This window comes from Balaenoptera borealis, assembly GCF_965194805.1.
Source record: "Balaenoptera borealis genome assembly, chromosome: 10".
Lineage (NCBI taxonomy): Eukaryota > Metazoa > Chordata > Mammalia > Artiodactyla > Balaenopteridae > Balaenoptera > Balaenoptera borealis.
In genome coordinates this window covers 75,385,695-75,398,553 of record NC_138874.1, presented here as the reverse complement: position 1 = coordinate 75,398,553, position 12,859 = coordinate 75,385,695, and the positions used below count along the sequence as shown (strand labels likewise).

Sequence of the window (12,859 nt, the reverse complement as noted above, 5' to 3'; positions counted from 1 at the left end):
ATAAGTTCTCTAGAAGGAATCAATAGCAGAATAACTGAGGCAGAAGAACGGATAAATGACCTGGAAGATAAAATAGTGGAAATAACTACTGTAGAGCAGAATAAAGAAAAAGAAATGAAAAGAATTGAGGACAGTGTCAGAGATCTCTGGGACAACATTAAACTCACCAACATTCGAATTGCAGGGGTCCCAGAAGAAGAGGAGAAAAAGAAAGGGACTGAGAAAATATTTGAAGAGATTATAGTTGAAAACTTCCCTAATATGGGAAAGGAAATAGTTAATCAAGTCCAGGAAGTGCAGAGTCTCATACAGGATAAATCCAAGGAGAAACATGCCAAGACACATATCAATCAAATTATCAAAAATTAAATATAAAGAAAAAATATTAAAAGCAGCAAGGGAAAAACAACAAATAACATACAAGGGAATCCCCATAAGGTTAACAGCTGATCTTTCAGCAGAAACTCTCCAAGCCAGAAGGGAGTGGCAGGACATATTTAAAGTGACGAAAGGGAAATACCTATAACCAAGATTACTCTAACCAGCAAGGATCTCATTCAGATTCGATGGAGAAATTAAAACCTTTACAGACAAGCAAAAGCTAAGAGAATTCAACACCACAAAACCAGCTTTATAACAAATGCTAAAGGAAGTTCTCTAGGCAGGAAACACAAGAGAAGGAAAAGACCTACAGTAATAAACCCCAAACAATTAAGAAAATGATAACAAACATACATATCAATAACTACCTTAAATGTAAATGGATTAAATGCTGCAACCAAAAGACATACACTGGTTGAATGGATACAAAAACAAGACCAACAGTATAAATGCTGTCTACAAGAGACCCACTTCAGACCTAGGGACACATACAGACTGAAAGTGAGGGGATGGGAAAAGATACTCCATGCAAATGGAAATCAAAAGAAAGCTGGAGTAGCAATTCTAATATCAGGCAAAATAGACTTTAAAATAAAGACTATTACAAGGGACAAAGAAGGACACTACATAATGATCAAGGGATCAATCCAAGAAGAAGATATAACAATTGTAAACATTTATGCACCCAACATAGGAGCACCTCAATACATAAGGCAAAGGCTAACAGCCAAAACAGGGGAAAGTGACAGTAACACAATCATAATAGGGGACTTTAACACCCCACTTTCACCAATGGACAGATCATCCAAAATGAAAATAAATAAGGAAACATAAGCTTTAAATGATACATTAAACAAGAGGGACTTAATTGATATTTATAGGACATTCCATTCAAAAACAACAGAATACACTTTCTTCTCAAGTGCTCATGGAACATTCTCCAGGATAGATCATATCTTGGGTCACAAATCAAGCCTTGCCAAATTTAAGAAAACTGAAATCATACCAAGTATCCTTTCCCACCATAATGCTATGAGACTAGATAACAATTACAGGGAAAAATCTGTAAAAAATACAAACATATGGAGGCAAAACAATACACTACTAAATAACCAAGAGATCAATGAAGAAATCAAAGAGGAAATTAAAAAATACCTATAAACAAATGACAATGAAAACAAAATGACCCAAAACCTATGGGATACAGCAAAAGCAGTTCTAAGAGGGAAGTTTATAGCAATACAATCCTACCTCAAGAAACAAGAAACATCTCAAATAAACAACCTAACGTCACACCTAAAGCAATTAGAGAAAGAAGAACAAAAGAAAACCCAAAGTTAGCAGAAGGAAAGAAATCATAAAGATCAGATCAGAAATAAATGAAAAGGAAATGAAGGAAACGATAGCAAAGATCAATAAAATTAAAAGCTGGTTCTTTGAGAAGATAAACAAAATTGATAAACCATTAGCCAGACTCATCAAGAAAAAAAGGGAGAAGACTCAAATAAATAGAATTAGAAATGAAAAAGAAGTAACAATTGACACTGCAGAAATACAAAGGATCATAAGAGATTAATACCAGCAACTATATGCCAATAAAATGGACAACCTGGAAGAAATGGACAGATTCTTAGAAAAGCACAACCTTCTGAGACTGAACCAGGAAGAAATAGAAAATATAAACAGACTAATCACAAACCCTGAGATTGAGACTGTGATTAAAAATCTTCCAACAAACAAAAGTCCAGGACCAGATGGCTTCACAGGCGAATTCTATCAAACATTTAGAGAAGAGCTAACACCTATCCTTCTCAAACTCTTCCAAAATGTAGTAGAGGGAGGAACACTCCCAAACACATTCTACGAGGCCACCATCACCCTGATACCAAAACCAGGCAAAGAGGTCACAAAAAAAGAAAACTACAGGCCAATATCACTGATGAACATAGATTCAAAAATCCTCAACAAAATACTAGCAAACAGAATCCAACAGCACAGTAAGAGGATCATACACCATGATCAAGTGGGATTTACCCCAGGAATGCAAGGATTCTTCAATATATGCCAATCAATCAATGTGATAAACCATGTTAACAAATTGAAGGAGAAAAAAGATATGATCATCTGAATAGATGCAGAAAAAGCTTTGGACAAAATTCAACACTCATTTATGATAAAAACCCTCCAAAAAGTAGGCATAGAGGGAACTTACCTCAACATAATAAAAGCCATATATGTGAAACCCACAGCCAACCTCATTCTCAATGGTGAAAAACTGAAAGCATTTTCTCTAAGATCAGGAACAAGACAAGGTTGTGCACTCTCACCACTATTATTCAACATAGTTTTGGAAGTTATAGCCACAGCAATGGGAGAAGAAAAAGAAATAAAAGGAATCCAAATCAGAAAAGAAGAAGTAAAGCTGTCACTGTTTGCAGATGACATGATACTATACATAGAGCATCCTAAAGATGCTACCAGAAAACTACTAGAGCTAATCAATGAATTTGGTAAAGTTGCAGGATACAAATTAATGCACAGAAATCTCTTGCATTCCTATACACTAATGATGAAAAATCTGAAAGAGAAATTAAGGAAGCGGTCCCATTTACCATTGCAACAAAAAGAGTAAAATACCTAGAAATAAACCTACCTAAGGAGGTAAAAGACCTGTGCTCAGAAAACTATAAGACACTGAAGAAAGAAATTAAAGATGATACAAACAGATGGAGAGATATACCATGTTCTTGGATTGGAAGAATCAATATTGTGAAAATGACTATATTACGCAAAGCAATCTACAGATTCAGTGCAATCCCTATCAAATTAGCAATGGCATTTTCATAGAACTAGAACAAAAAATTTCACAATTTGTATGGAAACACAGAAGACCCCAAATAGCCAAAGCAATTCTGAGAAAGATAAACGGAGCTGGAGGAATCAGCTGCCCTGACTTCAGACTATACTACAAAGTAATCAAGACAGTATAGTACTGGCACAAAAACAGAAACATAGATCAATGGAACAGGATAGAAAGCCCAGAGATAAATCCATGCACATATGGTTACCTTATCTCTGATAAAGGAGGCAAGAATATGCAATGGAGAAAAGACAGCCCTTTCAATAAGTGGTGCTGGGAAAACTAGACAGCTATATGTAAAAGAATAAAATTAGAACACTCCCTAACACCATACACAAAAATAAACTCAAAATGGATTAAAGACCTAAATGTAAGGCCAGACACTATAAAACTCATAGAAGAAAACATAGGCAGAACAGTCTATGACATAAATCACAGCAAGATCCTTTCTGACCCACCTCCTAGAGAAATGGAAATAAAAACAAAAATAAACAAGTGGGACCTAATGAAACTTAAAAGCTTTTGCACAGCAAGGAAAACCATAAACAAGATGAAAAGACAACCCTCAGAATGGGAGAAAATATTTGCAAATGAAGCAACTGACAAAGGATTAATCTCCAAAATTTACAGGCAGCTCATGCAGCTCAATATCAATAAAACAAGCAATCCAAAATAAAACAACCCAATCCAAAAATGGGCAGAAGACCTAAATAGACATTTTTCCAAAGAAGATATACAGATTGCCAACAAACACATGAAAGGATGCTCAACATCATTAATCATTAGAGAAATGCAAATCAAAACTACAATGAGGTATCACCTCACACTGGTCAGAATGGCCATCATCAATCTACAAACAATAAATGCTGGAGAGGGTGTGGAGAAAAGGGAACCCTCTTGCACTGTTGGTGGGAATGTAAATTGATACCGCTACCTAGGAGAACAGTATGGAGGTTCCTTAACAATTTAAAAATAGAACTGCCATACAACCCAGCAATCCCACTTCTGGGCATATACCCTGAGAAAATCATAATTCCAAAAGAGTCATGTACCACAATGTTCATTGCAGCTGTATTTACAATAGCCAGGACATGGAAGCAACCTAAGTGTCCATCGACTGATGAATGGATAAAGAAGATGTGGCACATATATACAAGGGAATATTTCTCAGCCATAAAAAGAAATGAAACTGATTTATTTGTAGTGAGGTGGATGGACCTAGAGTCTGTCATACAGAGTGAAGTCATTCAGAAAGAGAAAAAGAAATACCGTATGCTAACACATATATATGGAATCTAAAAAACAAAATGGTACTGAAGAACCTAGGGGCAGGACAGGAATAAAGACTCAGATGTAGAGAATGGACTTGAAGACAGGGGAAGGGGGAAGGGTAAAGCTGGGATGAAGTGAGAGAGTGGCATTGACATATATATACTACGAAATGTAAAATAGATAGCTAGTGGGAAGCAGCCACATAGCACAGGGAGATCAGCTTGGTGCTGTGTGACCACCTACAGGGGTGGGAGGGAGACGCCAGAGGGTGGAGATATGGGGATATATGTATATGTATAGCTGATTCACTTTCTTATAAAGCAGAATCTAACACACCATTGTAAAGCAATTATACTCCAATAAAGATGTTAAAAAAAAAAGAGATTTACTAGAAGCAAAAGTAATGAAGAGTAGAGAAAAACTATGAAGAGAGAAGGTGGTTTCCTTCAGTGAAAGCGGTGAAGGCAGCATAAAATAGAGAAGGAATTGCAAATATGACGGGCATTCCTAGTTGAGGTTTATGGGCAACACAGAAATCTCAAAATGTAGAGTCAAGATGACCTAAGGAGCCCAAATGGATATCTTTCAAATCTTTTTTAAATATTAGTTTTAGATTTACAGAAAAATTGAAAACATAGCACAGAAGTAGCACCATATACTCCTTAACCAATTTCCCCTATTTTTAACATCTTGCATTAGTCTGGTATATTTGTTAAAATCAATGAACTGACATTGATACATTATTATGAATTACAGTTGACCCTTTATTCAGATTTCCTTAATATTTAAGTAATGTCCTTTTCCTGTTCCAGGATCCCATCCACGATATTATAGTTCATTAAGTTATCATGTTTCCTTAGGCTCCTTTTTGCTGTAACAGTTTGTCAGGCTTGTTTTTTATGGCCTTCACAGTTTTGAGTACTACTTGTAGAATGTCCCTCTATTGGAATTTGGTGTTTCTGTTATGATTAAACTGTAGTTATGGGTTTTGAGGAAGAAGATCACAGAGAGGAAGTACCATTTTCAATACATATCAAGGATGCTTACTAGCAACCTGCCTAATAATCACTGCTGATGCTGACCCTGATCACCTGCCTAAGGCAGTGTTTGTCAGGTTTTTCTACTGTAAAGTCATTATTTTTTCTCCCTCTTTTCCCTACTGTATGAATTAGAAGGAAGTAAGTATGTGTAGCTTAAACTTAAGGAATTGGGAGTGATGTTCCCCCTCTTTGAGGATGAATTATCTACAAAAATTTTTTGAAATACTTATATATGGGAGATGTGACTTCTCCCCCTCTTATTTATGTATTCAATAATTTATTTTTTATTGCTTTTTAAAATGCATATTTCTGATGTGTCATAAGACTATTCCACTAAAGTAATTTTAGTAAGCAATAGTTGTTATTTTCATAGACAAACTTACATATTTTAAGAAATTTGAATTTGGGTCCATATTAAAATTTTTTCTACATTATATTATTTTTTCAAGCATGTAGAAATAATTTATTTATATCAGTATGGACTTATGGGTACTTACTTTACTCTTTGGGTTATAATCCAAAACTAGTTTATTTATTTTGTTGCTCAACTTGTCCTAGCTCTGGCTACTAAGACCTCCTTTAGTTTGACTCCTGTGCCCCTTTGGCACATCTAATTTTTTTTTAGCACTTTCTTACTTTTTCATACTACAAGATGCTGCAGTATCATCTAATATAGACATTGCCTCAGTCCCAGAATGAGACCTTTTTCTGAGGAGCCCTGGTTCCTTTAAATGGAGAATGGTATTGGTAACAAAGATCTGGGTATTAGCTGTGCTCATTGCTAATGGGGTGTGGTTGCTTTTAGGTCTTCTCAGCTGACTGAAAAAGAGACTATATGGATATATACTACCATCTGTATATACACATATCCGTAAATACATATATATGTTTGTTTATATATATGTAACATCTATATGTTAAGCTAAATATGAGTTAATACTGATTTCTCCAATTCTAATTCATACCAAATAGATCATTCTAGCTTTTTCCCCTTGCTTATCCATAAATTCAAACTCTTAACAGTGAGAAACCTTGCCCCCACCATCAACCATCTCTTTAATTAACTGTTCAGTTGCAGTATACATGTGTACAGGTATCAGAATTGTGAAGGCATAGCCCATGGAAATCAAGTGCTGTTCCTTACGCCTTGAGTCTTACAGATTCCACTCATTTCCAAAGGTACTTAGTTCAACACCTTAGAACAACCTTCAGTACCATTGTTTCATATATTCATAAAGTACTTAGATACTTTTGTCACAGTCTGCATTTCTTTATAGAATCCCCCACAGTCCTAAATGATTGTTTGAATTTTACATATATTAAGGTTCCTTTCTACTGTTTTAAATTCTATGGGTTTTGGCAAATGCATAATGTCTTGTATCCATCATTCCAGTATCATGTAGAATAGTTTCCTGCTCTAAAATCTCCCTGTGCTTCACCTATTCAACTCTCTTTTCCTCTCCGCTTCCCCAAATCCTGACAGTCAGAATTTTTTAAATGGTTCTATGGCTTTGACTTTTTCAGATTGTCATATAATTGGAATCCTACAGTATCTAGTCTTTTCAGGCCGACTTTTCTCACTTATCCATATGCATTTAAGATCCCTTTATGTCTTTTTAATTAAAAAAATATTTTTACGTCTTTTTATATACTAGTATTCCAGTACATGAATGTACCACAGTTTGTTATCCATTCATCTATTGAAAGGCATCTTAGTTGTTTCCTGGTTTTGGTGACTATAAATATAGCTGCTATAAACACTCACATGCAGGTTTTTGTATGAACATAGGTTTTCAGATGAATGGGGAAAATGCAGGATAGTGGTTGCTATATCTTATGGTAACTCTATATTTAGCTCCGTAGTAATCTACAAACTATCCCCCAAAGTGGCCTTCCCCATTTTGTATTACCACAAAAGGTTTGTGTTGCATCCTCACCAGCATTTGTTTTTTTTCTTTTTTTAAGGCTTTCCGAGGGTTGTGTAGTATTACCTCATTTCCGTTTTAATTTGCAATTTCCAAATGAAAATTATGTTGAGCATCTGCATTTTTTATTATGCTTATTTTCCATTTCTGTATCTTCTTTGGTTAAGTGGTTAGTCAGATCTTTTGGCCATTTTTAATTGAATTGTTTATTTCCCCAATTTTGTTCTTTTCCAACAGTGTGAAATTTCAATTTGTTTTAATTCCAGGTTTTGCCTTTCCATATAAGTTTTTTTACTATTATTGGGAGCATTTTTACTATTATTACTTTAAACACATAATTATCTATTAGGTCAATTAAGAATAAGTAAATTAAAATATTTAATTTTACCTTCATTTATTCTATTTTTGTATCTCTTCCTTTTTTATGTAAATGTTCTGACCACATGATTTTTTTCTCCCTAAAGAACTTCTTTCAGCATTTCTAATGGGGCAGTTCTGCTGGTAATAAATACTCTGGGTCTTTTTGTTTTGTTTTGTTGTCAGAGTATTTCTTCTTCATTTTTGAAGGGTAATTTCAATGGGTACAGAACTGTAGGGTTTTTGCCCTTCAACATTCTAATATATATTCCATTCTTCTCTCTTCTTGATTCCAAGGTTTCTGATGAGAAGTCTGATGTAATTCTTTTTATTTTTTTATTCCTCTATAGTAAGGCTTATTTTTCCTTGTATTTGGTTTTCTGCAACCTGAATATGATATGACTAATTGTAATTTTTTAAAGTGTATTAACTGGTTGGTGTGCTCTAATATTACTGGATCTGTGGTTTTGTACAACTCAACAATTTTGGAAAATTCTCAACCTTTTTAATTTTCCTCCCCTATCTCCTTCTTCTATTTGGGTATTTCTACTATACATCATTTACCATCCAAATTGCACCATAGTTTTGGGGTATTATGTTCTGTTCTGTTTTTGTTTTGTTTTGATTTTAGATTCTTCTTCCTCAATTTTAGTTTGGGAAGTTTCTATTGACATATCTTCTCCGTCACTGATTCTTTCCTCAGCTATTTCCCATCTAGCGAAGAGCCCATCAAAGGCATACTCCATTTCTGTTGCACTGGTTTTGATTTCTAGCCTTTCCTTTTGATTCTGTCACAGGGTTTCCATTTCTCTGTTTACATTACACAATCTTTTTTCATGTTGTCTACTTTTTCCCTTAGAACCATATCTGAGTATGGGTCTGATGCTTGCTTTGTCTCTTCAGACTGATTTGTTTGTTTTTTCTTGCTTTTTTCCAATGCTTTGAATACTTTTGTTGTTGCTCAAGCCAGGCAAGATGTATTGAGTAATAGGAACTGGGGTAAAAGGCCTATAGTGTGAGGTTTTATGTTAATCTGGCTAGGAGTTTTTCTTTGTTCACCTTTGCTGCAGTTACAATTGTCAGAGACTTCAAAATTTTTATTGTTCTCGTTGTATTTGGGTTTTCCTAAGAACTCTTCCTTAAATAAAGTCTGTACCTTCCAGTTCTTGCAGCTATTTACTGTTTTTAATAGTGATGTCCTGTTTTTGTGGTGGTAAAGTATGGTGAAGTGAAATCATTCTATAATCTTACAATTAAATATTTGTCATTTAGTTGACTTTTGTCCAGGGGCTATGAAATTCACAAGGTTTTTTAGCTCTCCCCTTTCCTCTTAGGTGCTAAAGGAAAGCTAGATGTTGTTAGAGTTGTGTCAATGTTCTGTCCCTCCGTAAGATAAGGTTTTAATAAAGTCTTGCCTTTGGGGAATATGCCTTTCTTATGGAAAACACTCTAGAAATATTTGTAAATTGGTCATTTTCCCTTTCTCCTGCTGAAGTCCTGAAGGGATTTTTTTTTGATTCTTCATCATGAGACTCTTGTGGAGCTCCTGGAGGTTAAACTCATGAAAGTGTGGGCACCCCATAATACTGTGGTCCCTAGGAATTTCTCACTCTCGCTGTACTCTATGCCTGGCCTCTAGCAATTCCTCACAATTACTACTTATTTCTTTCTACCAGTTTATGGCTCCAATGGCTCCTGTTCCCAGCCTGATTCTCTATATATTCACCCAGCTCTCCGGATTTCAGAGTAGTTGTTTGCCCTGCAACATTTTTTTCTCTAATGGGTCTAATAAAAGGCACTGATTTTCAAATTTTTCAGCTTTTTTCTTCCTGTAAGAGTAGGATTGATAACCTCCAAGTCCTTTCCATGTTGGAGCTGGTATTGGAAGTCTCAAGTATTTTTTAAAGGAAATATTTAGCATACATATACCACGCACATCTCCTCAATCGTACATAAAAACTATTGGATGGTTACTTATTTTTCTTGAGGCAGAGACACAATTATCAAAGGCTCTGTATAAATTGGCCTAACTATACCACCTTATCTCACACCACTCTGCCTTACTTGCAATAATCTGGCAACTCAGATCTTTCATTTCTTCATTCATGCCATGCTTCCACGACTCAGGGTTTTTGCAAGTGCTGGCTCCTCACCTTCCAGGAATGTTCTTTCTCTCTCATACACACATAAACACACACAATTGACTATATTTTCATACTGTTTTCAGCTCCAAGCTTTGCACAGAGTATGTATTCAATTTATATATAATGACTGAATGAAAGGCATTTACAGCATTCAACGTCTGTAACAGCACAGAGATATGAGGTGCTCAACTGCATAACTCATGTCTTTTTTTCTTTTTGATCTTTGAGATAGTTATCAGTATGCTGTCCTTAGTAGGTTTTAAAAATATATTTGTTGAATAAATTATGTTATTGTAATTTACATATCAAATTTATATTGATTGCCTACTCTGAGCCAAGCATTACACTAGATGTTTTATCTTCATTATCTCATTTAATATTCCTACAGTATAAACAGATATTAACTACAGATAATAAAACTGGGTTCAGGAGGTTACATAAATTGCCAAAGGTAACAGTGCTAGTAAAACAGTATTGAAACTTGCGTCTAAAAACAATTTTAACTGTATCTTATTGAGTACTGATTGCCTTATATTATAGTGAGTCTTGTATATATGTCTTGTCACTATGCCCCACCACATGTGAAAACTGTCAGATTAGGAACTAAGTCTTACACACATTTGGATCTACACCTCCCCTCTAAGCAAATGCAATTCAACAGTTTTATTCTCAAACATGTGATATAAATGTTTCCACTTTTGTTATAATTTTTTTCATTCTGGGATATTTATTGAGCCCCTACTATGTATCAGACGCTTATCCAGCACTAAGAATACAGCAATTACTAAAATAAATATGATCCCTACTCTCATGGAGTCTGTAATCATTAGTGAGGGGCAAAAATCAAATTTTTATTAAAATAACTATAGAAAACACATTTTTAGTATATAAAAAGAATGAAAAAACTATAAATAGAATTATAATTAAAAAAGAAAATAGTAATACCATTCTTCAGTGTATTGTTATTTCTAAATTGCAACTTATTTCATTTTCATGAATCTAATAAGATACTATCAGTAGAATGACTTAAACTATATACAGTTGTGCTGGTGGATCTTTGAGATTGTTCTGAAATAAGCCAGTCAGCAATTGGATTGACAGTAAAATCCCATGGGACTTTGACAGTCACAGATACTGTGACTGAAACAGATACTGGATCTATATTTGCCTTTTCAAAAGTGAAATTTGAGATGGCTGAGACTCTGTGTATTTGCATTTTTGTAAACCCTGCAACAAGAAGGTAGAGACCAGAATGACTGATCACTTACTAACACAGCCAGAGATTCTTTATCCAGAACTCCAAGTGTCCAAGAGTAACCTAGAAAATAAAAGACAAAGACGAAACAGATTTACAGTCATTTGGGAAATTCTTTTATATTCTGAAGTAAAGAGATTTCACACAGAAGAGTAATTTGACTTCTCAAACTCATCTTAAAACAGCACATTTGGCACAAGTATGTATGAAACAGAGGAGCCACTTCTCCCCATCGTATAACAGGAAGTGAGGGCTTAAGTAGATCTTTTCTGGAGTTGTATATTCTGTATGAAATGGTTATAAAGATTTCAATTGTTTCAAACTTTAACAAGCTCAGTTCAGCAGGAATCTAAATCCCTGTGAGATTAATAAGGGGCTGGAGAAGAGAAGTAGATGGGGTACAAAGAAGGTAGTGAACTAGCAGTTATAGCCTTAATGATTAACTGGGTTAGTGAATGAAGTAAAAGGAAATGCATATGTGGAAGCCATTCAACCATTTAAGATCTCTACAGTGAATTAAAATTCGGAAGAAACATAATGAGCTAAGGTATATAACGTGTTTTCATAATTTATTCTATTCATTTATTACATGGAATTTCTGTAACTTTATTACATGTCAACAACTATCATGAGCATTTCATGCAACTATTACATAGCTATTATATAATTTCTGGTAGCTATTATCATTTATCCTCTAGGAATGAATCTATCCATAATATTAAGAGAATGTATCCATCTGTTCAGCTATTCTGCTGTTCACAATTTCTACTTTGTGTACATTTATTTACATGGGTCCAGTCACATAAATGAGCATCCTCAGAAACAGAATGCAGAGGATAGCACTTGCCCTCTCTCTCTTACTGTTTCTCTCTACTTCCCTTCTCTTCTTCTCTCATATTCATTTTGCTAAGTTGTAAGATAACCTTATTGGTAGTTGCTTTAGAAGGATGCATGGGAAATTAATATTCTGAGCATATAATGATTCCCTGGTGATTTTCCATCTAATTTTGAAAAGTGCTTTAACTATATAAGATTAAGAAAGCATTATTCAACAAATTATTACCTTAGGTCATCCATTAGGTCATTTACTCATTTATTTAGTCTTTCATTCAACAATCATTTATTATCTACCAAATTCCAAGAACTCTACCAGGTAGAAGGACATCATTTCTTTCCCTAATTCTATGAGTAGTGATCAGTCACTCATAAAATAGTTTAAATATGTTTCCCAAACATTCTTAATAACATCCTGAGTATTTACTAAACTGGAGAATTATATTAGTTTTCATCTTAAAATTCATCCTAGAATATTGGTATTTGGGAGGTAATTCAGAGAGGAAGTGACTAATATAATTTAATTTGGGGAAAATCATATTTGTGTCAATAAAACCAGACCAATTATTGATTATTTACCTAATCACATTAAATTCTAACTCAGGATTTTCTATATTTCTGTGAATTATTCTTCTTCACTTCACACTAAATCTTTCCTGTATTATGATTTCAAATAATATACGGTATAATAGGGGTCATACATTTTCATGGAAAGAGAAATGAACTTAGTTCCAATATCAGGTCCTGTTGCAAATCAACTCCCCTCCATTACCTCAGCTTTCTAACTGGTT

At 34.4% G+C, this 12,859-nt stretch overlaps 1 long non-coding RNA gene across 1 annotated transcript in view; it reads right to left on the bottom strand.

Annotated features, from left to right (window-relative positions):
* LOC309604724 overlaps positions 1-12,859 on the bottom strand; it is a 63,826-nt gene that overhangs the window by 31,519 nt on the left and 19,448 nt on the right. Inside the window, exon 2 of the long non-coding RNA XR_014231020.1 lies at positions 11,248-11,297. This is a non-coding gene — a long non-coding RNA (uncharacterized lncRNA). The remainder of the gene's footprint in view (positions 1-11,247; positions 11,298-12,859) is intronic.